We start from the raw sequence: 22288 nt of genomic DNA, 5'->3' as shown, positions 1-22288 counted from the left end.
GTTCAACTACTACATAATAGGTTTAGCCAAAGATGTAGGACTGATTATGTGCACACATATTCTGTATAGTATGATGTGTATGACTTGTGAGCAAACACTCATAAGACATATATAGTATTTTCCTTATGTGTTATTTTTGCAACAAGATTGTGTTGCCATGGGTAGGTTCTATTCACTCACAAACTATTACACAGCTTTTGCTAAAGCTACCATAGTGATATTTATGTTTTGCATTCTTTTCTTTCTCTACAATCATTATCAGTGCAGCATTATATTTCTCAACCATTTGTAAGAACTTCCAATTATGAACCTGTAGTGTTTAACAGCAGCCCTTTTAAGAATTGTTTGTTCATGTTTATTACTATGCAGCACAGGGGACATTGGAGGGCGCCCTCTATAGCAGACCAGATAGTATCCTATGCCTTAGGGATGATGCAGCCATGTGGAGCAGAGTTGGTAACTTTTTATTGTGTTTGTTATATGGCAATAAGCTTTGTTCTTATTGGTTCAGTAATGTGACTGACAGTATTGCTTCACAGAATTACCTTTGACTTTCTATTTATTTTTTTACTATTGATTTATTATTTTTTTATACCTCCAGCAGCTTTTGGCCTTAGCCTTACACCTTTATTCATTTTAAGTCGTACATCTTTACACAAATATGCCGAAATAAAATTTAAAATGGAAAAAAAATTGCAAACATATGTATTATAATATTGTTCATTGGACAGTTATTGGACAGTAATTAAATAATTTAATTGCTATTGCACATTTTTAAAGACCTGCTTGAAAGTGCTATGTTTTTTTTTCAGTAAAAAGTTTTATTACATACGGAGGTACATTTACTAAGGGTCGAATATCGTGGGTTAATTAACCCTCGATATTCAACCCGCAAAGTAAAATCCTTCGACTTCGAATATCGAAGACGAACGATTTAGTGCAAATAGCTTATAAAACTTATGGGGAAGGTCCCCATAGGCCAGTGGTCCCCAACCAGTAGCTCACGAGCAACATGTTGCTCACCAACCCCTTGGATGTTGCTCTCAGTGGCCTCAAAGCAGGTGCTTAGTTTTGAATTCCTGGCTTAGAGGCAAGTTTTGGTTTCATAAAAAACAGGTGTATTGACAAACAAAGCCTCATGTAGGCTGCCAGTCCACATAGGGGCCAGCAAACAGCCAATCACAGCCCTTATTTGACATTCCCACGGACTTTCTCATGCTTGTGTTGCTCCCCATCTCTTTTTACATTTAAATGTAGCTCACGAGTAAAAAAAGTTGGGGACCTCTGCCATAGGCTAACATTGTAGCTCGGTAGGTTTAAAGTGGTGAAGTAGACAGTACTTCGACTATCAAATGGTCGAATAGTCGAACGATTTTTACTTCGAAATGTTCGAATCGAAGTTGAAGTCGTAGTCGAAGTAGCCTATTCGATGGTCGAAGTACCCAAAAAAAACCCCTTCAAAATTCAAAGTTTTTTTACTTCGAATCCTTCACTCAAGCTTAGTGACTATATACTTTTATGGGTTAGCAATACTGTTAAGGTGTTATTTTTTTGTTATAGTTTTGAGATATACGTATTTTATAAGTGTGCTTTTAGGTAAGGTGCTTTGAGGTAATCATTTATAAAACAGTATATTTTATGTAATAATGATATTTTCCTATAAATGTATTTCTTGTTTCACTGGGACATAACCAGAGCATATTTTCTAGCTACTTGTACTAAGGAAGCTATTTACTTTATTTCTTCTCCAAAACAATTATGCAGTACTGTACCTTGCACAACCACATAACTCACAGTAATTACTGTACATGTTCTTTTAACTAAACACCCATTATCTAATTGTGGTGGTAGTGATGAGAGAGGCTTCTTGTGTCTGGATTTTAAAGTGGAGATATATTTATCCCACCTCAGTGATTATCATCTTGTATTTCAGTCTTTAGAAAGGAAATAGTACCACTCTGTATTAAATGTGGTAGTACAGTTCTACAGTTCATCTGATCAATTATTTTTTAACAAAGCCTAGTAGTTTTAATTTCAAGTCCAAGTGCCTGTATATATCTGTGTTTATTCACAGATTAGAATAGAAGATGAGAAGATTATATACTGTATGTAATATTTTAAACCAGTATGTTAAACCATGCTTGTATTTCTTTCAATCAATTATTAAATGTTATTATTATTATCTACATTAGTGATTCAATACTGATTGTATACATACTAGTTCATCCTTATTTTCTGTGGAATTATAATCTAAAAATAGAAAATTTGTGTTTCATATTGAATCTGAGCTTTTTTGTATTATTTTTTTAAACAATATATATATATTTCTTGCATTTTTTTATATAAGCACTAGGGGCTAATCAAATTGAATTTCGAATTTGGCCACTAAATGAGGATGCCCGGAGCTTAAGTTAATAGCAGCTTAAGGGTCACAAGTTTGCAATTCCTTTATTACAGTTCATAATATAAATAAATATATATGTTTGACCAGAAGCTATAATGAAAAAACTGATTTCTGACTGGCTGCAGGCTTATTAACCTCTGCACAGTTGTACAGTTGCACTCCTTGCACTTTGAGGGGCAGATTTATCAAGGGTCGAATTTCGAAGTACAAAAAATTCGAAATTCGACCATCGAATTGAAAAACTTTGAATACGAAATCTAATTTTTTTCAACAAATTTGGCAATCCTGCGGTCAAAAATAAAAATCATTCGATCGAATGGTTAAATCATTCGAATCGAACGATTTTAGCCATCAATCGAAGGATTTTTATTCGATGTGTAAAGACTTAGAAAAATGTTGTAGACCTGGACCTGCTGGCCTGGGCTCCTGTTCACTGAGACACCAGACCAGAGTACTACTATAGAAGTGTAATCTTCTTCTACTCAGAAACTCCGAGGCTAGGGTGCTTATGAACTTTGAAAAGTCAAACTTAGAAGCAGAAAGTGATTATACCTTTCCTTCTCTTTTCAGACCAAATGCCGTTTGTGATTTGTACAAACCCTACTTACAAGCCCTATCCCCTTTTGCAGCCAAATTGTACCTTTGCATCTCTCAGAACTGGGCTCTTCCCTGTCCCCCCATAATTTGAGCCCTAATCATACATAGCTGGCCTATTTGTGATTGCCCTTACTCTCACATAACAGTCCATGCTAGCCAGCTAATTGCACCAAAAATGGTGGCCACACAAGGGCAGACTTTGGCCAATGGCTGTATTGACCCTAAACCAGGGGTGCCCAAACTTTCTGCAACGAGGGCCAGATTTGGTGAGGTGAAAATGTGTTGGGGCCGACCATTCAGCCCTACATTTGAACCATTAAAATTAAATTACAGGAATCGAGTCATCGTAGCAGTAATATTTGGGCACATTACTGAAATGATGTGCCACTTGGTCTACCCAAGTGCTGCCTGTGTGCTGAAGGTGTTAGCAATAGACACGTGTTGGAACGTAGTGACGCCAATCTTCTTTGGTTTACAGTACTGGCACGTCAGTACATCTATTGACACCTTCAGCCCTAAAGAAGAATGCGAAAACAGCGCGTCTCTACGTGCCAGTACTTGTCTATTGCTAACACCTTCAGCACACAGGTAGCAGTATAGACCAAGTGGCAGATCATTTCACTAATGTGCCTTAATATTACTGCTATGGGATTCCTGATCGCACTGTGCTGGGGGACCTCATTATTATTACTTTCATGATGGAGGCTGAGGGCCAGTGTAAATTTGAAAACGGGCCACTGTTGGCCCCCGCACCGCACTTTGGACATGCCTGCCCTAAACCATACTATCCCTGTTTAATATCTAATTGATGCTCAGCCAAATAGATTTGATTTACTTATTTTGGTCCAGGTTGGTAGCCTAAACTATAGCATCAGACCATCAGTTTAATGTTCCCATGTGTATTAGACCTAACTGGCTGTTAAAATAAGGGATGCACCGAATCCAGGATTCGGTTCGGGATTCGGCCTTTTTCAGCAGGATTCGGACGAATCCTTCTGCACGGCCGAACCAAATCCAAATCCTAATTTGCATATGCAAATTAGGGGCAGGGAGGGAAATTGCATGACTTTTAGTCACAAAACAAGGAAGTAAAAAATGTTTTCCCCTTCCAACCCCTAATTTGCATATGCAAATTAGGGTTCGGATTCGGTTTGGTATTCGGCCAAATCTTTCACAAAGGATTTGGGGGTTCGGCCGAATCCAAAATAGTGGATTCGGTGCATCCCTAGTTAAAATGAACTGTAATGGTTCATGTACTTGCTGGCTCGGTGATTATTTCCTGTCCTGCATGAAGTACTGTACATAGCCAAAAGATGCTACAATAGTTTTCTGAACTCTTAGGGGGTTATTTACTAAACTCGTTATTTTTTCTGGTCCAGGTTCTTTGGGCAAAAAAAAATTGAATTTTTCGATATTTATTATACCCTGATGCTGCAAAAAGGCAGAACCCGAAAACCCAGCATCTCAAGGTCATGCATAAGTCACTGGCAAATGCCCCTATCCCAATTTAAAGATATTGTGGTCTACACTGGGTTTAGCCAATAATCAAAACTATGTGGGGTTTTCGGATGATAACCCGAAAAAAATAAAGTGATTCTGCAGTAAAGTCTGAAAAATTAGTATGATTCGGGGTTTCACTCGATTTTATCAAGTCTTTCCACAATCCAATTTTTTTGGGTTATTTTAATGATAAATAAGGTCAAATTGATTGGAATTTGGTCAAGCTTTTTTTATTTAAACAATCAGAAAAATTCAGATTTTAGTAAATAACTCACATAATGTATGACCATAAGACCCTGAGCTGTTCTGCAATCAGCTGTTCCTGATCTACCACTCCTAGCATCCCCTGACAGCAATTCGTTGTAGGGTATTCTGGTAGTTGTAGGACAGTAACAGGTGGTGAAACACAGACTGCAAAATTCCTGAAGTAAAGCATGTAATAAGATATATGCATAGCTATTGACCTTGCTGACTTCAGAACAATGCAGATACTACAGAACCATAAAGAGGTTTGCGATGTACCTTCACAGGTGGTAGAAGATTCTGAAACACACTTGATTGAAGGGAATAATTGTTTTAGGGTAAATGTTAAAAAATAAGGTTGTTTCAATGCTAAAGTGGAGGCACACTGATATGCCATTCTGTATATTCTTGCAGATAAATAATTATAATAAATATGTTCCACAGTCTTAGTATCTAATATAACTAAACTCTAAAGAAATATGTTTTAAGCTAGACTCTACTTCAACTATATTCACCAAAAGGATCTCCAATTGTTGCTGAACTGCAAGCCCCAGTTACCTTTGCAGACAGTTGTGGAGTATAGATACTTAACTTGTTTGAGTACCAGCAAAAGAGTCATGGGTTTCAGATCCCTGACCTAAAGCTATAAAATAATGTTTGCACCTAATGGGCCATTGAATTGAATGGGCCTTGTGGAACACTATTACATTGTAAATACACGTTTAATTCCATTCATTTTACAGGTATTATTAGCTGTGGGCATATTTATTTTCCATTACATTTGTAGGCATCTGGAAAAGATTAGACTTTATAGTATTCACTCTGTGAAAACTTATGTACTTAACACTGGGTTTTATTTAATGCAACACAAGGCATTTAGTTAAACCTGGTACAATCATTTGTAATCCAGCCCAAGTAATGTACTGATGATGACATTTTAGTGCCTCTTTTTAAACGACTTTATAGAATTTCAATAAATATGCCGTTTTCTTACTTCCCTCCACCAACTAACACTTTTAAATTACAGAACAAAGTGGTATTATTCTTGGACTAATATAAAATAAAACATAGTGCTGTGTGCCACAAACCTAAAATACAATATCATGTTCATCTCAGCTGTGGACCATTCAAATAAACCAGATGTTGCCGCAACAAATTGCTAATTATGCCCAACTTTAATGATGTAATGATAAAAGTTATTTCTTAGTGCCTTCAGAAAAGTCTATGTATAGAATATTTTGTGTCAGAATGTTTTAAGTCACATATATAGAATGGCACTCATCTAATTACAAGATACTATATATATTTAAAGGTATTCTTTATACTGTATTCAGTCCATACCCATGGCAGAGAGGGTAATTGACCACTAAGCACCTGGTCTGACGAGACGGAACACAGGGGTTGAGCACTTCATTATCGTGTGGAATTCTTTATACTGTAGTCATTTATTTATATTTACATTTAAATTTTAATGACATTTTTTTAACATATTTTACAATTTACATGTATTATAGTTTCCTTGGACTCTAATATACACTGCAACTCCTGCACAACATTGCAAGTTAATACAAACAGCCAGCAGCCAGCTCTCCTGAGCTTGAGGGGTCCAGGAGGGGGGCATTGCTAGTACAGAGAGTGCAATTGCACTCTCTTGCACCAGAAAAAACAAATTTCTGGCTTAAAATCTGGAAAGTTACCAGAAATGGCTTTTTGCTGCCCGTGTCTTTTGTGGAGTGACCCTGAATATAAGAATATTTTCTTTCATCAGCAGTGTTACTTATTGCTGCAGTAATAAAATTGTGAGAATAATTGTGTGTGCTATTGCACTTTGCAGCCAGATACTTTATAGCAACCTTATACTTTATATCATATAAAAGCTCTGTCAGGAACTCTCTGGTTTCGAACCAGGGACCTGTTGTGTTCCTGCCACTGTTCCTCCTGCTTGAGACACAGGAGGCAGTGTGGAGGCAGCCTGCCCCTGACAAAATATCTTCTGTGACACTGCCTCAATCTTGCCCCCTGTCCTGCTATGGGCAATAACTTGTTAAAGAGCTATTTAAACCTGCTTCCAAGACTCGCCCTTGCTGGATTATTGGACTTTCTAAGGACTCTTAGCCTCGTGCTGTGATAATCTTGCTCCTGTTTCTGTGACCATGTTCCTGATCTTGTTCCTGATCCTGTTCTTGACCTGGTAACCCTGTTCCTGTCCTGTTCCTATCCTGTCTCTCTGGTATTTGATCTGCAGGTTTTGACCTCGGCCCGTTAACTGATTTTGCAAGTCCTCTGCCTGTCCCGACATTTGGCCTGTTCCTAGCTACAGTTGTCTGATTTCCACCCTTGGTCTGAACTTGGACGTGTTTTTTCTCTCTGCAAGCCCTTCTTTTCATTGTTTCTCTAATAAATATTCATATAACTTGCAGTTCTTGTATGGGTATATTACTTAGCACATAGGCTCCATATAAACCATTATCTATTCCTAACACTCTGGGCAACAGGTGAATTCCACACAAATCTTGCAGCTAGCAGATCAGAGTAACCCTTTCTGATATGTGACCAATGGGTGCACATGACTGAGCACCATCTGAGATATACATTTGCAAATTGACATTGTAACCTTAGAAACAATAGCCTGTTATTGTGATAAGATGAATAATGATGGAAGGGAAGAAATGTGAATATGCCTGGAGAATTAACTTTAATATAATGCATACACGTATACTGTAAGTTTAAGTCACCTTTTATCCATGATATTTTAGCAGCAGTTTTTAATGCTTTAATTTTATTAGGGATTAAAATAATTCACAATCATCCCACTCACTGCCAATTACTAGTACACCAAATTTGCTGCACAAGCAATAGACTGTATATATATCATTTTATTTGTGGTCACACCCTCATTGCACCCCCGCCTAATGATTTTAAAAACAAGTGGTGAGCACAACTTTCCCCTGTTTGTTATAGTTATACAGGAGCAGTGACCAGCTCCATGTTGTAGCTCCCACCCCCTCCAACTATGGTCAGGTGATCCCACTGGTGTCTAATAAAAGGGCAGCCAAGTTTGGGAGTTTTACTTTGAAAGCAGTTAGTAAGTTGCAGGTAAAACGTATTCGTCCCTTTTATAAAATGTATAATTAAACCATAGAATTCTTAATGAATCAGATGAAAATTGAGCATAGGACTGGCCAGATATGGGATGACTTTGACGTAGTTGGCCAGCTTAAATATATTGCAATATATGGACAAACAATCCCTGTTTTGTTTAAAGGGTAAGGCATTTTTCAGTAGCAGTATGCACAAAATGTCGCTGTCTTAAATATATTGATAATGGGTTGAGTGCAGAGGAATCTTGTATTTGTCTATATGTTTTTTGTGGTCACACCCTCATTGCACCCCCGCCTAATGATTTTAAAAACTAGTGGTGAGCACAACTTTCCCCTGTTTGTTACTGTATATATATCAGTCAGCACTCTGATTTGGTGTGTTTATCTGCATACTGCTTGTTAAATGTACTGGATACTGTATCTGTATATAGAGGGCACCATGGTTAAACTACCTTAATGCTAGATTGTTATTGTACTTTTTTTTAACTGTCCAGCAACCACTTTTGATTTTTCTGAAGAATGTGACCTGACTGAATGCGGATGTTTGTACAAAAGATGGATACCATTTTGTGTTTGATGCAACTCCAAGGATCTCAAGAGTTAAGCTATTGTAAGGGATGTAGTGCAGTAGGGCTGATTTGCATAAACCTGGTTAAATATTTTTTGCTCCTTTAACCAGAGCTGGATTTTTTTTCTGTCACAAAACTTGACTTAAACAGTAGAATGTTTGATTACAGTGAAATATAAACTAAAACTACACAATAATTGCCATATTTAATATGACAGCAATGTACTGTACTGATAAATTGTTAGCAAACATCATTCTTATTGGTGAATTCTTTTGCATCTGTAATTCAGTTTTTAGTCATCATCAGTTTCAACTTCAACAGTTTTATTGACAATTTACATTTCTTTCATTTAAAACAATAGGCAAAATCAGTCCTATTCACTGAACTTGTTAACAATGAGGTGAAATGTCCCTTTAAGGGCCAATGTCTGTTTTTAAATCAGACGTGTGGCTTTTTATGAGTAAGCCCAAAAGCTTTGGATATCCGTCATCTTGTCCGTTGGATACAATGGAAATTTTTTATAGGGTGAATTTGAAGGGGAACATATCCAGAATGGTTGAAGGAAAGCTCATAATTGGAATGTGTATGGTCACCTTTAGACAAAGAAAGAAGAAATAAGCACAGGGGTAAGGAGTATCATAGCTCTGTCACCAAAATGCCCCAAAGCGCCCCTGCCCCTATAACATCAGCAATGTTTGTTCTGAATGCTGATACCAGAGAATAGCAGACAGAAGTTTCTAAAATTAGAATAGAGGAGAACAAAAGTGGATGCTTTGTCTGCATCACTATATTCGTTTGCACGTACCAGAAACCCTAAATAGCCTTCTGATGACTACAGCCTGGATATCACAAAAAAAAATTTATAACAGGATAGCTTTCAGAAATCACTTAGGGGCAAATTCACTAAGCCGCGAAGCGCCGAAACGCTAGCGTTAATACGCTAGCGTTTGGCATTTTCGCTACTGCGCAAATTCACTAACGAACGCTGGCGTAGTTTCTCTAGTGTTACTTCACAACCTTACGCCAGGCGAATTTTCGCTAGCGACGAAACTACGCAAATTCACTAACTTGCGCAGTGAACTGAACGCTACCTTTTACGCTAGACTTCCTTCGCCACCTCAGACCTGGCGAAGCGCAATAGAGTAGATAGGGATTGTTTAAAAAAAAGTCAATTTTTTTTCTAAGTCCCAAAAAAACGCTGGCGTGTTTTCTACATGATGGCTGATAGGCTGAAAAAGATCGAACATTTTTTGGGGCTCCCCTTCCTCCCCCCTACATTTCCTGACTCATGGCAACTTACCTAGACAGTGGGCACATGTGTAGGGCAAAATAAAATTTTTATTTGCTGATTTGAAGGTTTTCTAGGCATTTGTAGTGCAGATATGTGTTCCTCCATTGAAATTTGAATTTCGCGCCATATGCAAATTAGCCTTCGCTAGCGTAACTTCGCTTTATATAGCGAATCAACGCTAGCGCAACTTCGCAACCTTACGCTACCCCTGAGCGCAACTTTGGATTTTAGTGAATTTGCGGAGCGCTGGCGAAACTACGCCTGGCGAAGTGCGGCGAAGTTGCGCCTGGCGCAACTTCGCATCTTAGTGAATTTGCCCCTTAAAGTTTAAACTTACAAATGTAAAAAAAAATTAAAAAAAGATCATTCTGCCAACAGTTTAAAAAAATATGTTAAGGTCTTTATGTTGGAAAAGGAAGCCGACAATGCCCCTTTCTGATGGGTAAATGAAGGAATTTTTATATTCTCCCTGTTCATTAATAAAATATTGGCTATTAACGTAGCTAACCTCCCTTCTCAGGAAACGAGTTCAAAGCAAAGTTCCTGAGTGTGTAGAGCCAAAGCCAGAGGTGGTGTAATCTGAACACTATGAAAATGAAAAGAGCCTCTGTGTACAGGTGATATAAAAGTTCAGTCTTATTTTTTGATCCGTCAAAAGGCCCTTTAGGCATCAGTCCAAAACTAACCTGGCAGCAGTCACCCTGTATTGAAAGTCTCTTGCAGCGGCAAAGCTCTTCAAGTTCTGAATGAATAACACCTTGGTTCCATAATGCCCTCTATTGGCCTTTGCTTTTACCTGCACTTAACCTGCATTCATATTGTAATTTGATATATCAATAAATGTCAAGACATGTTCGGGTACGGGTTCCAAAAAATGGACCTGAGCAGGACTCTACTTTTTAGCTAACTTTGGTTAGCGTTGCGCTTGCGGGGGGCATTTTTGAAAAAAAAAACTACCAGAATGCGGGCTCTCTTTGGTTGGGGACAACATTTTTACTCAACAGGTGCCCTTTAAGGTAATTGGTATACTTTTTACCTAGAGCATTATGGGGTATATTTATCAAAGAGTGAAGTTAGAGATGGCCACAGTCCGCTACAGTAAAGTTCCACCACTCTCCATTCATTTCTATGGGATTTTTATCAATGTATTATCAAGGGGTGAAAGTGAAAGTTCATCGTTTGATAAATACACATTTCAAAATCCCATAGAAATGAATGGAGAATGGCGGAATTTCACTCTAGAAGACTGTGGTGATCTCTAACTTCACTCTTTGATTAATATACCCCTATGAGTTAATAAGGAAGTAGATGTTGGTTTCAAACAACAAGGTTACGACATATTGAGCTTACGGCATATTGTGTTTTACCTTACTAATACCAGGGTTTAAAAAGTCTAAATGTGCCCCCTATTGCATCCTATGTGAATCATATGAAAACACCACTATAGGTGTGTTATTAACCTAAAAGGGGAACTCCACAAAAACATAACATAAGCTTTTTGAAAAGTAAAAATTTCAAACAACTTTGCAATATACATCAATTAAAAAATATGCTGACTTCTCATGATTTTTAATGGTTTCTTACAGTTCCCTAAGCCTAGCCCCCTGCTATCCTGCTGATCTTTCTGACTACATTGCTGAGCTGGCTGACTACTGTTACTTTGTATCAGCAGCCAACTGTCCTCAGCCTGCATACTCCAAATTTCACAATTCCCTGTACAAGAGATTTTAATTAGGAAAGGAGCATCACAGTGCAATGCATTGTGGGTTATGTAGTTTCTGCATGCTATCTATAAGCTGTGGAGAAGTTGTTACACTTTGTAACATCAGTGTTTCAGTCCCTCCTTCCCTGGATTTCAGCATAGAAAATTGTATTTATTCATACTTTTTGAAGAAGCAGGTATCTGTGATTGGTATATTAGGGGTATCTGTGTTATGTGGGCCTATCAAATTTTGGTTTGGAACCTGAGATCCCTTTAAATTAACAAACAAACAAACATGTGAAAAAAGTTCAAGAACAACACTGTAAGTGCACATCACTTGTAATCAATTACTGATGTTTTTTTCACATTGTTCAGGGTCTATAATCCCAATTTCCAGAAATGATAACAATAAATTATGTATTTACATTTGACTTCTGCAATGAGTGTTTCTCATTGCAGGTATGTTAGGGATGGAACACAGGTCAAGCATAAGTAACATTTTTCCATCTCAATTTACTGGAGTATTACTTCAGCAACTAGGCACCTGCTGCCTCAGTTACAATTCTGAGAAATATTTTTCCATGATGCAAAGACCCTCTCAGCACTTTTTCTCAAGGTCTTTTTTTATCTTAATATAGTCATGAAACCTGAAGTGTTATATGAACTAGCTGCTGCAAAGGCAACAGTAGTAGAATTCTAACCTTGAACTATATTCTGTGCTGAATTTGTGATGTTGTTTTTCTCTCTAATTGGACCGGTTTCTAATTGGAAAACCACAGGGGTCTGTCCTATGACCTTTGCTTTTTGAACCAGGCATTGTAAGTACTGCCTCTGTTTCTGCAGATCATACTAAATTATACAGAACATTTAAGTTTTTAGTTTTATCTTTTTAGAATCCTGCACTTTGAATATACAGTGCAGTTTTGGGCTCCGGTCCTGAAGAAGGATATTATATTATATTATTGAGCTAAATAGAGTGCAGAGATGTGCAATTAAAAAGCATATTATTGAGCTAAATAGAGTGCAGAGATGTGCAATTAAAAAAAAAAAATTAATTTTAAAGTATGAGGAAAGACTGTCAAGGTCCGGTTGTTTTATTTAAATATATCTTAATTTAAACAATAGGCAGAAATTATGTTCAGCACAAGCTCTATACACTGAGCTTATTATTATTGAAAAAGGATGCACAATCTTTTTACACAAAGCAGAAAATGTGCCAACTTTATAAAATGTAAGCAAACAATGCTTTCTTCAAAAACCATTCTAATTTATTAAACATGACTGCATTAATTAAAATTACATTTTACTATAAATGTCACAAATATAAAGTTTATAGGTTGATGCTAGGGTCACTTTAATTTACCCCAGTCACCCTCTCTTCAGCTCACATGTCCTCTGTCTATCTCCTTGTGGCTCCTCCTTACCCATTCAGAGCTTAATTACTACAAAGCCACATAATAAGATTCAGGTTAAGCAGTCTTATTTCCTGCTTGCTCAGTTAGATTACAAGAAAGTAATGGCAATCATTTAAGGAGCTGTGGTATTTGTTTCTTGCTAATATGACTTGGCATCCCACTAAACTCTGCCTTTGCATGCCACATAACAGGAGTACATTGTAGGAAACCTTGGCATAGTTACAAGACCTGAGATAAATTTGTCAGACTGGTAAAGATAATAGGTGCACCTTTATCACTACATATGAACCTGGAGCCCATGAAATTAAAACAAATATCTCCAAGCATTGGAGTATTCTCGAATCGGATAAACTGCTGAATGGTAATATTTAAAAAAAAAAACTGAATTAGTGTTTAGGAGAGCAAAAAAATTAAGGCAGCAGCTGGGTCATAGTTATATCCCAGCCAAGTTGAACCAAAAAAAGAGAAAAATTCATGGAAAGGTTTTTTTCTCTGTGCACTCTACAAAGCATGCAAGTATGCAATGAAAAGAAAATTATTTATAGCAAATGCAGTACACATGGAATATAACATCGAATGCTGTATAAAGTGCACATCATAAAATGACATTTATTGCCTAGACCCTAGAATGTCCTTGTGGACTTCAGTACATAGGGAAAACAAACAGGCAGTTAAGGGAGCAAATAAATAAAACATGTAAGAAATATTAAAGCTGGAATACTGAGCCATAGTGTGTCCAAGCATCTTATAGAACATGGATTAAAATTTTGGGGTATTGAAATTGTTGGAAAAAATTGGAGAAGGGGGACACTGCAAAGGGAAAGTAAATGGATATATGACATGCAGACTTTTATTCCCCTGGGTTTGAAGATTAGGGGTCCGTTTACTAAAGTGCGGTAAATCTGACTTTAAGTTTCCGCATGTTATCGCTGAGAATATTTTTACGCCAGAATATTCGCAGCGACTACGTTTACTAAACAGCGATACGCTCAGAAGTCATTGCGATCACTTGCGGTAACTACGTTAAGGAACCAGCTTACGTTAGCGCTAATTTTAGCGAGTTGCGAATTTTCTGGCGAAAAATTTAGTTTTTGCGAATATTTATGCTATAAAAGAGTCTTGTTTTATGGCGGTTATTATGGTAATTTTTACTGTGACATTTATGGCCAGAAATGCACCTTCAGAACTCATAAACTTTATTGACTGATGATTATACCATCCAACAACATCACCAGAGTAACACCAATCAAACATGCCTGCATCATATAAACCCTTCTGCCAATAGAATCATAGGAACAAGAAATGATACCAGTCAATCTCTTTGCTTCATAGAAATGCACAGTTTAATGTAGCCAATCACAATGAAACCAAAAAAGTGTAGAGGCTGACGAATCCTTGGACTGTGATGCCCGCTGCCAATAATACACCTCTGAGCTGAAACTGCTGCTGTTGCAACAGATAGAAGCAGAAGCCAAAACATCCTGTCAGCAATAGCTACCGATCTCTCTCTCCTGTCAGCAAAGAATGATGGGTAAAAAAAAAACAGTATTATGGGATATTTCCTGCCCGGTAAATCTGACTTTAAGTTTCCACATGTTATCGCTGAGAATATTTTTACGCCAGAATATTCGCAGCGACTACGTTTACTAAACAGCGATACGCTCAGAAGTCATTGCGATCACTTGCGGTAACTACGTTAAGGAACCAGCTTACGTTAGCGGTAATTTTAGCGAGTTGCGAATTTTCTGGCGAAAAATTTAGTTTTTGCGAATATTTATGCTATAAAAGAGTCTTGTTTTATGGCGGTTATTATGGTAATTTTTACTGTGACATTTATGGCCAGAAATGCACCTTCAGAACTCATAAACTTTATTGACTGATGATTATACCATCCAACAACATCACCAGAGTAACACCAATCAAACATGTCTGCATCATATAAACCCTTCTGCCAATAGAATCATAGGAACAAGAAATGATACCAGTCAATCTCTTTGCTTCATAGAAATGCACAGTTTAATGTAGCCAATCACAATGAAACCAAAAAAGTGTAGAGGCTGACGAATCCTTGGACTGTGATGCCCGCTGCCAATAATACACCTCTGAGCTGAAACTGCTGCTGTTGCAACAGATAGAAGCAGAAGCCAAAACATCCTGTCAGCAATAGCTACAGATCTCTCTCTCCTGTCAGCAAAGAATGATGGGTAAAAAAAAAACAGTATTATGGGATATTTCCTGCCCCTTGAGAATTTTCTGGCGAAAAAAATACTTTTACGCCACTACATAGGTGGCGGTAAAAGTTTGCGAATATTCTGGCATTAATTTTGTCTTTAGCACATTTCGCTGTTTAGTAAACCATGCGTTAATGTGTACGTAGCGTTATTTTCAGCGAAAGCGATAACTGGCGAACAATTATTCTTGTGCATGAAAATTCGCAAATTTATATTTACCGCAGGTTAGTAAACTGGCGATAACATATTTGGCGAAAATTCTGTCTATATATTGTGCGAATATTTTTAACGCACTTTAGTAAACGGACCCCTTAATTTGAGAGCTTTTTATAGGACTTTTTAGAATGAGTTTAGGACTGCTATACTATTATATTTGTATAAGGTATTTTAGGTATGTATTTATTTATGTATTTATTAATTGATTGAAAGTGAACCTGCACTATAAAGGCACATTTGAAAAAGTACTTTTGCAGTATAAACAGCCTTTTTATCCTGGTGCCCATATGGACATTATGGGGGAGGAGTTACAAGAGCATTGAATGGACTTGCAAAATAAATGTGAAGTGTAACCATGGCAATGCAGGCAATATAAGGAAACTATCAGGGAAAGGAAATCCACCTATGAAGAAACTGTCCTCAGCAAATGCGTCAGGTGTGAGATTACTTCCGGTCGCAGCAGTGAGTGGATGCACAGGTGGAACACATGCGAGAGGGAGATGCAGGCAGTATCCATCTCTTTGTATTGCAAGGTTCACCTCCACTGCACTATAACACTGGAGAAAGTTATTGTTTGATATGTGTTCAGACGTGTAACTTTAGCTTTAAAACCTTTTTTAAAAATTACACTATGGTAGCTGCACATTGCTTTAATTCATTCTACCTTTTGAAGAAAGCACTATAAGCACCTGGTTTTATTTATTTAAAATGTTATTTTGGAGATAGCACTTTGTAAAAATTACTATAGCACTTTAGAACACATAAGAAAAATCTGTACATAGACTTTCGATAGTTCAAGACACACATATATTTGTGTTGCAACACCTTGGTGATTGCACTGAATATAACCGATACGTTATGTTATTTACAATAATCTGCAGGAGGCATGCAACTAGAGTTAGTACTTATCAGTTATAGGTTTGCCAGTTCTGTTAAAGGGAGGCAGTTATCAGTCAGAGGATGAGAACTGTTAGGTAGCTCCAGATGTCATAAATGGGGTATTTAAATGCCTTTTGTGCTTGCTGTAAACTTAAAAACATTTTGAATTCTTACGACAAAGTAACTATGGGGCATGTTTACTAACATTGGAGATACATATCTACAGAGATTTCTGGAGATGTTGCCCATGACAACCAATCAGCAATTAGATTTAGTTAGAAAACAAAAGCAAAGATCTGATTGGTTGCTATGGGCAACATCTCCAGAAATCTCTCCAGATATTTATATCCAATGTTATTAAACATGCCCTTATATGTCGGAGTCAAAACAGAACCACTATAATTTGCAGTCCAGTGTTATTTTCCAACCTTTATTATAAGCATAAATGGGGAAGCTGATGTATCCGGCTTGTGCAAGTTTTGTTACAGGTTTTTTTTTTCCGTATTCACATTTTTTCCCTTGACCTTGGAATAAAGTAGTAAAAGCAAGTAAAAGATGCACATGCTAAACTGACAGGCCTACTTGTAAAAACTATATATCATATGCTTGTTATTTTTTTTGTAATAATGGTCAGCACTGAAAAAAAAAACAATTGTTTTTAAATCTATGAATCTTTTGCATTGTCATTTAGCAATCAACATAACATTTCAAAGATTTTACTGATGCTCATTCTTTTTTTTTTTTTCAATATTTCTTGCAATTACAATATTAAACTTAATTACATATGGCAAATTTTTATACAATGTAAACAATAACAAATATATCTTAGGCCAGAATGTGGCCGAAACCAAAAACAGAAAAAGAGAAATAAAAGTAAAAGAAGAGGTATGAAAAATAATATCTTCATATGACTTTTTAAATTATTTATAGATGAATTTAACATTAATCCGATTAATTCTTTTAAGGTAAAAGCATTCCATAATGCCCATTTTTTCGTATATTTGTGTAATGTGTTTTTATTTCTAGCTTCATACTATTCTAATTTTTCTGTTATGTGTATAAAATTTAAAGCACTATATTTACAGATAAATGATGAATGCCCGCTGTAAGCCATGGTTGTGGACTAAAATTTTGTATAATATCCATAAAAGCTACTAATGGGAAATTAGATAAAAGCCATATTTATTAAAATCTGCATGCTTAATACTATCCCACACTTGAGTTGATGCCTGGGTAGTTGGGATTAATGCGTATGAGGTTAGCCGTAGTTTAGGTGGTATACAAAGTATCTTTGTTAACTGGCAGAAAAAACTGGAAGTAGTTCTTTCTTCTCGGCTAACCCATTGGGGTTGATTATCATTATTGAAAATCCATTGTATAATGGACAGATTTGTAATATTTTTTAAAGACCAAGTCCTTCCTGTGATTTACTTTTAGAGAGTATATTGGTGGCAATCCTCGCTTTTGATTTGTTCCAAACAAATTTCAATATTGCTTTACGTAACAACAAGAAAAACTTATTTGGAAGAACTATAGGAATCGTCCGAAACATATAAAGGGGCACATTCACTAAAATGCGAAGCGGCTAACGCTAGCGCTAATTCGATGGCGTGACTTCATTTTGTTACTTCGCCGATTTACTAACGGGTGCTGGCGTAAATTCGCTAGCGAAGCAGGAATACCAGGAATCGTCCGAAACATATAAAGGGGCACATTCACTAAAATGCGAAGCGGCTAACGCTAGCGCTAATTCGATGGCGTGACTTCATTTTGTTACTTCGCCGATTTACTAACGGGTGCTGGCGTATTGCTACTCTAGCGCTACTTCGCACCCTTACGCCAGGTGAAGGGGCGTAACTACGCTAATTCACTAAATTGCGCATTTTTACTGAACGTTTTACTTGCGCCAGACTTGCCTTCGCCACCTCAGACCAGGCGAAGTGCAATAGAGTAGATTTAAAAAACGTCCCAAAAAAAAAAAAAAAACTTAAAAAAAGTCCCAAAAAATGCTGGTGTCTTTTACTTTTTTAAGGGTGATAGACTGAAAAAGATTGTACATTTTTTGGGGGTACCCTCCTTCCCCCATACATTTCCTAACATATGGCACCTAAACTATACAGTTGGCACATGTATAGAGCAAAATAACAACTCTATTTTATTTTATAAAGCTTTTCCAGGCTTTTGTACTGTAATGTATTTGCTGCTACATATACGTCCATTGTATTTAACTTGGCGCCGTATGCAAATTAGGCATCGCAAGTGTAACTTCGCTACGAATTAAGGCTAGCGCAACTTTGCTACCTTTAGCCTCCCTGAGTGCAACCTAGGATTTTAGTGAATTCTCGGCGCCCTGTCAAAACTTCGCCTGCCGAAGTGTGGCGAAGCCAGTGCTGGCGTAACTTCAGAGGTAAGTAAATTTGCCAAAAGTATCTTTGGAAGCAACATAGTTTTTATGGAAGCCATTCTTCCTATCCAAGATAAATCTTTTGTTAGCCAGTTTTTAATAAATAAGTCCCATTTCGCCAACATTAGGGGGGAAATTTACATTATACAGAGATTTTTAGTCCCAATTTTTATGCCTAAATAAGAGATAAATGACATCTGCCAAGAAAATCTGAAAGAGGATTTTAAATCAGTATCGTATCGTATCGTATTTTGAAAAATCCATATTGGTAATGCTTCTGATTTGGATTGATTTACTTTATAATAAGATATACTGTAAAAGTAATTAAGGGGCACATTTACTTAGTTCGAGTGAAGGAATAGAATAAAAAAACCTTCGAATTTCGAATGTTCTTTTTGGCTACTTCGACCATCGAATTGGCTACTTCGACCTTCGACTACGACTTTGAATCGAACGATTCAAACTAAAAATCGTTCGACTATTCGACCATTCGATAGTCGAAGAACTGTCTCTTTAAAAAAAACTTCGACCCCCTACTTCACCACCTAAAACCTACCGTGGTGCAATGTTAGCCATTGGTGAAGGTCCCCATAGGCTTTCTAAGAATCTTCTGGTCGAAGAAAAATCATTTGATCGATGGATTAAAATCCTTCAAATCGTTCGAATTGAAGGATTTAATCGTTCGATCAAACGATTTTTCGTTTGATTGTTCGATCGAACGAATTGTGGTAAATCCTTCGACTTCGATATTCGAAGCCGAAGGATTTAACTTCGACAGTCGAATATCGATGGTTAATTAACCCTCGTTATTCGACCCTAGGTAAATGTGCCCCCATGTGTTTGTATTTTTGCCAGTAAAGAAAAGGTAGGTTTAGTGAGAGATAATATCACATCATCTGCAATAATGATAACTTAGATGTTATGGGTACAATAGTATATCCATGTATTAGGGGATGTCTTCTTATTGTTTCTGCTAAGGGTTCCATGAGTAGGACAAAAATTAAAGGGGACAGAGGACAGCCCTGACGAGTACCATTTGTCAGTGGGGAAAAAAGGTGAAGTCTGTCCATTAACAACTGTCCTAGCTACTGGAGCTTTATATAGAGACATTATGTTGTCTAGAATAGGTCCGATTAAGCCAAATTTCTCTAGCGTTTGTTTTAAATATAACCAAGATACCCCATCAAAAGCCAATTTTCAGCATCCAATGCTAATAATACACTTTGAATTTTATTTTGGAAAGCGTGTATATCGATATTAATAATTTTCCTCGCATTATCAGGAGCTTGTCTAGAAGGAATAAATCCTGCTTTATCATTAGAAATTAGATATTTTAATAGAGGATTTATACGATTAGCTAAAATTTTCACATAAAGCTTAAGATCTGAATTTAATAGAGATATGGGACGGTAAGTCTAGGAGACTGGTATAACTGTATTGAATTAAATAGGTTAATCTTGGAGCTAATGGTATTGCTAATATTCTATAGAAATCATTTGAAAAACTGTCTGGGGCTGGAGCTTTATTGAGTTTAAGCCCTTTGGATATTAACACCACTTCTTCTACAGTGATTGGACGGTTTAAAGATCTTAATTGTTCTTCCTTTAACACTGGCAAATGAACTATTAGCCACAAAGACTCAATGTTAGGTAATTCGGGTTGTATAGTGTCTTTATCTTCCTGTAGATTAGAAAGCTTAGCATAACATTTTGCAAACTCCTGGGCTATATGTTTTGGATTTGTAAGAACAGCACCATCTAGAGTTTTTATATTCAGAATTCTATGTTTGCTTTTTCCTCCCTTTATTATCTTCAGAATAGTACAATTGTTTCGTAAGCATAATTTGGTATGCCATTTTTTCCATATTCAAACCATTAATTTCACCTTTTAATGTGTGGACCTTTTGGGACCAGGCTGCAGTCTGATTTATTTTATGTTGTCTTTTTCTCTTCAGAAGCAATGGAAATCAAATGCCCTCTTATATATGCTTTATAAGTGCACCATAAAAGATCTTGTGCTATTAAAGGAGATTCATTAATCTCAAAAAAGTCCTTAGTAAGTGCTGCTCCAGCAGAATTCTGCACTGAAATCAATTTCTCAAAAGAGCAAACAGATTTTTTTTATATTCAATTTTAAAATCTGACATGGGGCTAGACATTTTGTCAATTTCCCAGCTGCCCCATGTCATGTGACTTGTGCCTGCACTTTAGGAGAGAAATGCTTTCTGGCAGGCTGCTGTTTTTCCTTCTCAAAAAAAGCTGTTTGCTCTTTTCAGAAATAGATTTCAGTGCAGAATTCTGCTGGAGTAGCTGATGCGTTTTGAAAAAAAATGTTTTCCGATGACAGAATCCCTTTAATTTCCATGAGGAAAAGGTTGAGGGAACACACTGCACATTTGGAAAACATCCGACTGGTGCTCATTCTTTTAATGATAAGTCAAAGCTGGAGAACACTTTCTGCTAAAAAAGCTAGTGGGGGAAAGATAAATGAGCAAAATGAAAAACAAAACTTCATCTTACCAGGAAAAGATGTGGTAGAATAGCATGTACTGGAAAAATGCCAGGAAAAGATTATTAAATGCGGTAGAATAGCAACTACTGGCAAAATACCAGGAAATTTCCAGGAATCCCAATTTAAACTTTAATAAACCTGCATTTAAATGAGGGGGTATTTTATTTATCATTATTTATGAATTATTCCATTGTTCATATAGCACCAACACATTTATGCAAAGCTTATTAGAGATTGTTTAACATTTACTTCAGTTCCTGTCTCAGTGGAGCTTACAATCTAATATCCCTATCATATTTACCTAACACAGAACAATTTCATCTGGAGTCAGTTAACCTGCCTATATGTTTTTTGAGTACCTGTAAAACCCGTAATGACATTTATATAACATATAAAATTCTTGCAGATCATGTTCAGGTTAGAATTGACTAAGGATGCCAGTGCTGTTAGACAGATGTGTCGAACTACTGTTTTCAGAGACTTTAGACTTTAGACTTTAGTTTTTATGTTCTAACATGAAGCATGGTTTTTGCATCCGAGCCACGTTTTGTTAAATTGCCAAAAGGAGAATTTTTTTTGAAACAAGAGCTTAACATATTACAGGTATAGGATCAGTTATCAGGAAACTCGTTTTCCAGAAATCTCCAAATTACAGGAAGTTCATCTCCCATATACTCCATCTTAATCAAATAATTTAAAAAATTATAGCATTTTGACATTTTCTCTGTAATAATAAAGCACTACCTTGTACTTGATCCCAACTAAGAAAACAATCCTTTTGGGTAAGTATGAAGATCCAAAATATGGAAAAATACCCTTATCTGGAAATCCCCAGGTACCTAACATTCTTGTGTCCTAGAAAATGTGCACACAAGGCACTGAAGGAACAATTTTGTGTATTAAAAAAAGATAAGAGCTAAGAAGGGTAGTACTGCCACAAATTTATTAAGGGCCTCCTTAACCTGAGCCAACCAGTGCCATAAAAACATTCGGCATATATTTCTTTTGACAAAGGTTCAGTTACAATAAAAATTACTGTAACAAAAGAAATGAAATGGTTGGATGTTCATACATAGCAGAGCTCTCAAACTAGGAGTTGTTTTGGTAATTGTGGCATGCACCAGCGCAGAGCCTCACAAACCATTCCGCTGATGTCACTGAAGTAGCCTGCACTTGCGCACATTGTATTTTTGCCTGCAATCATGCAAGATTATCAAAAATCGTG

The 22288-nt window shown here is 36.7% G+C and overlaps 1 protein-coding gene across 2 annotated transcripts in view; it reads right to left on the bottom strand.

Annotated features, from left to right (window-relative positions):
* The window catches only part of mylk4.L (myosin light chain kinase family member 4 L homeolog), a 97315-nt gene that overhangs the window by 47868 nt on the left and 27159 nt on the right, over positions 1 to 22288 (bottom strand). The window lies entirely within an intron of this gene.

The sequence above is a fragment of the Xenopus laevis genome, chromosome 6L, assembly GCF_017654675.1.
Source record: "Xenopus laevis strain J_2021 chromosome 6L, Xenopus_laevis_v10.1, whole genome shotgun sequence".
Classification (NCBI taxonomy): Eukaryota; Metazoa; Chordata; class Amphibia; order Anura; family Pipidae; genus Xenopus; species Xenopus laevis.
Note: the sequence above shows the minus strand (reverse complement) of the source record. Positions and strands in the feature narration are given on the sequence as shown.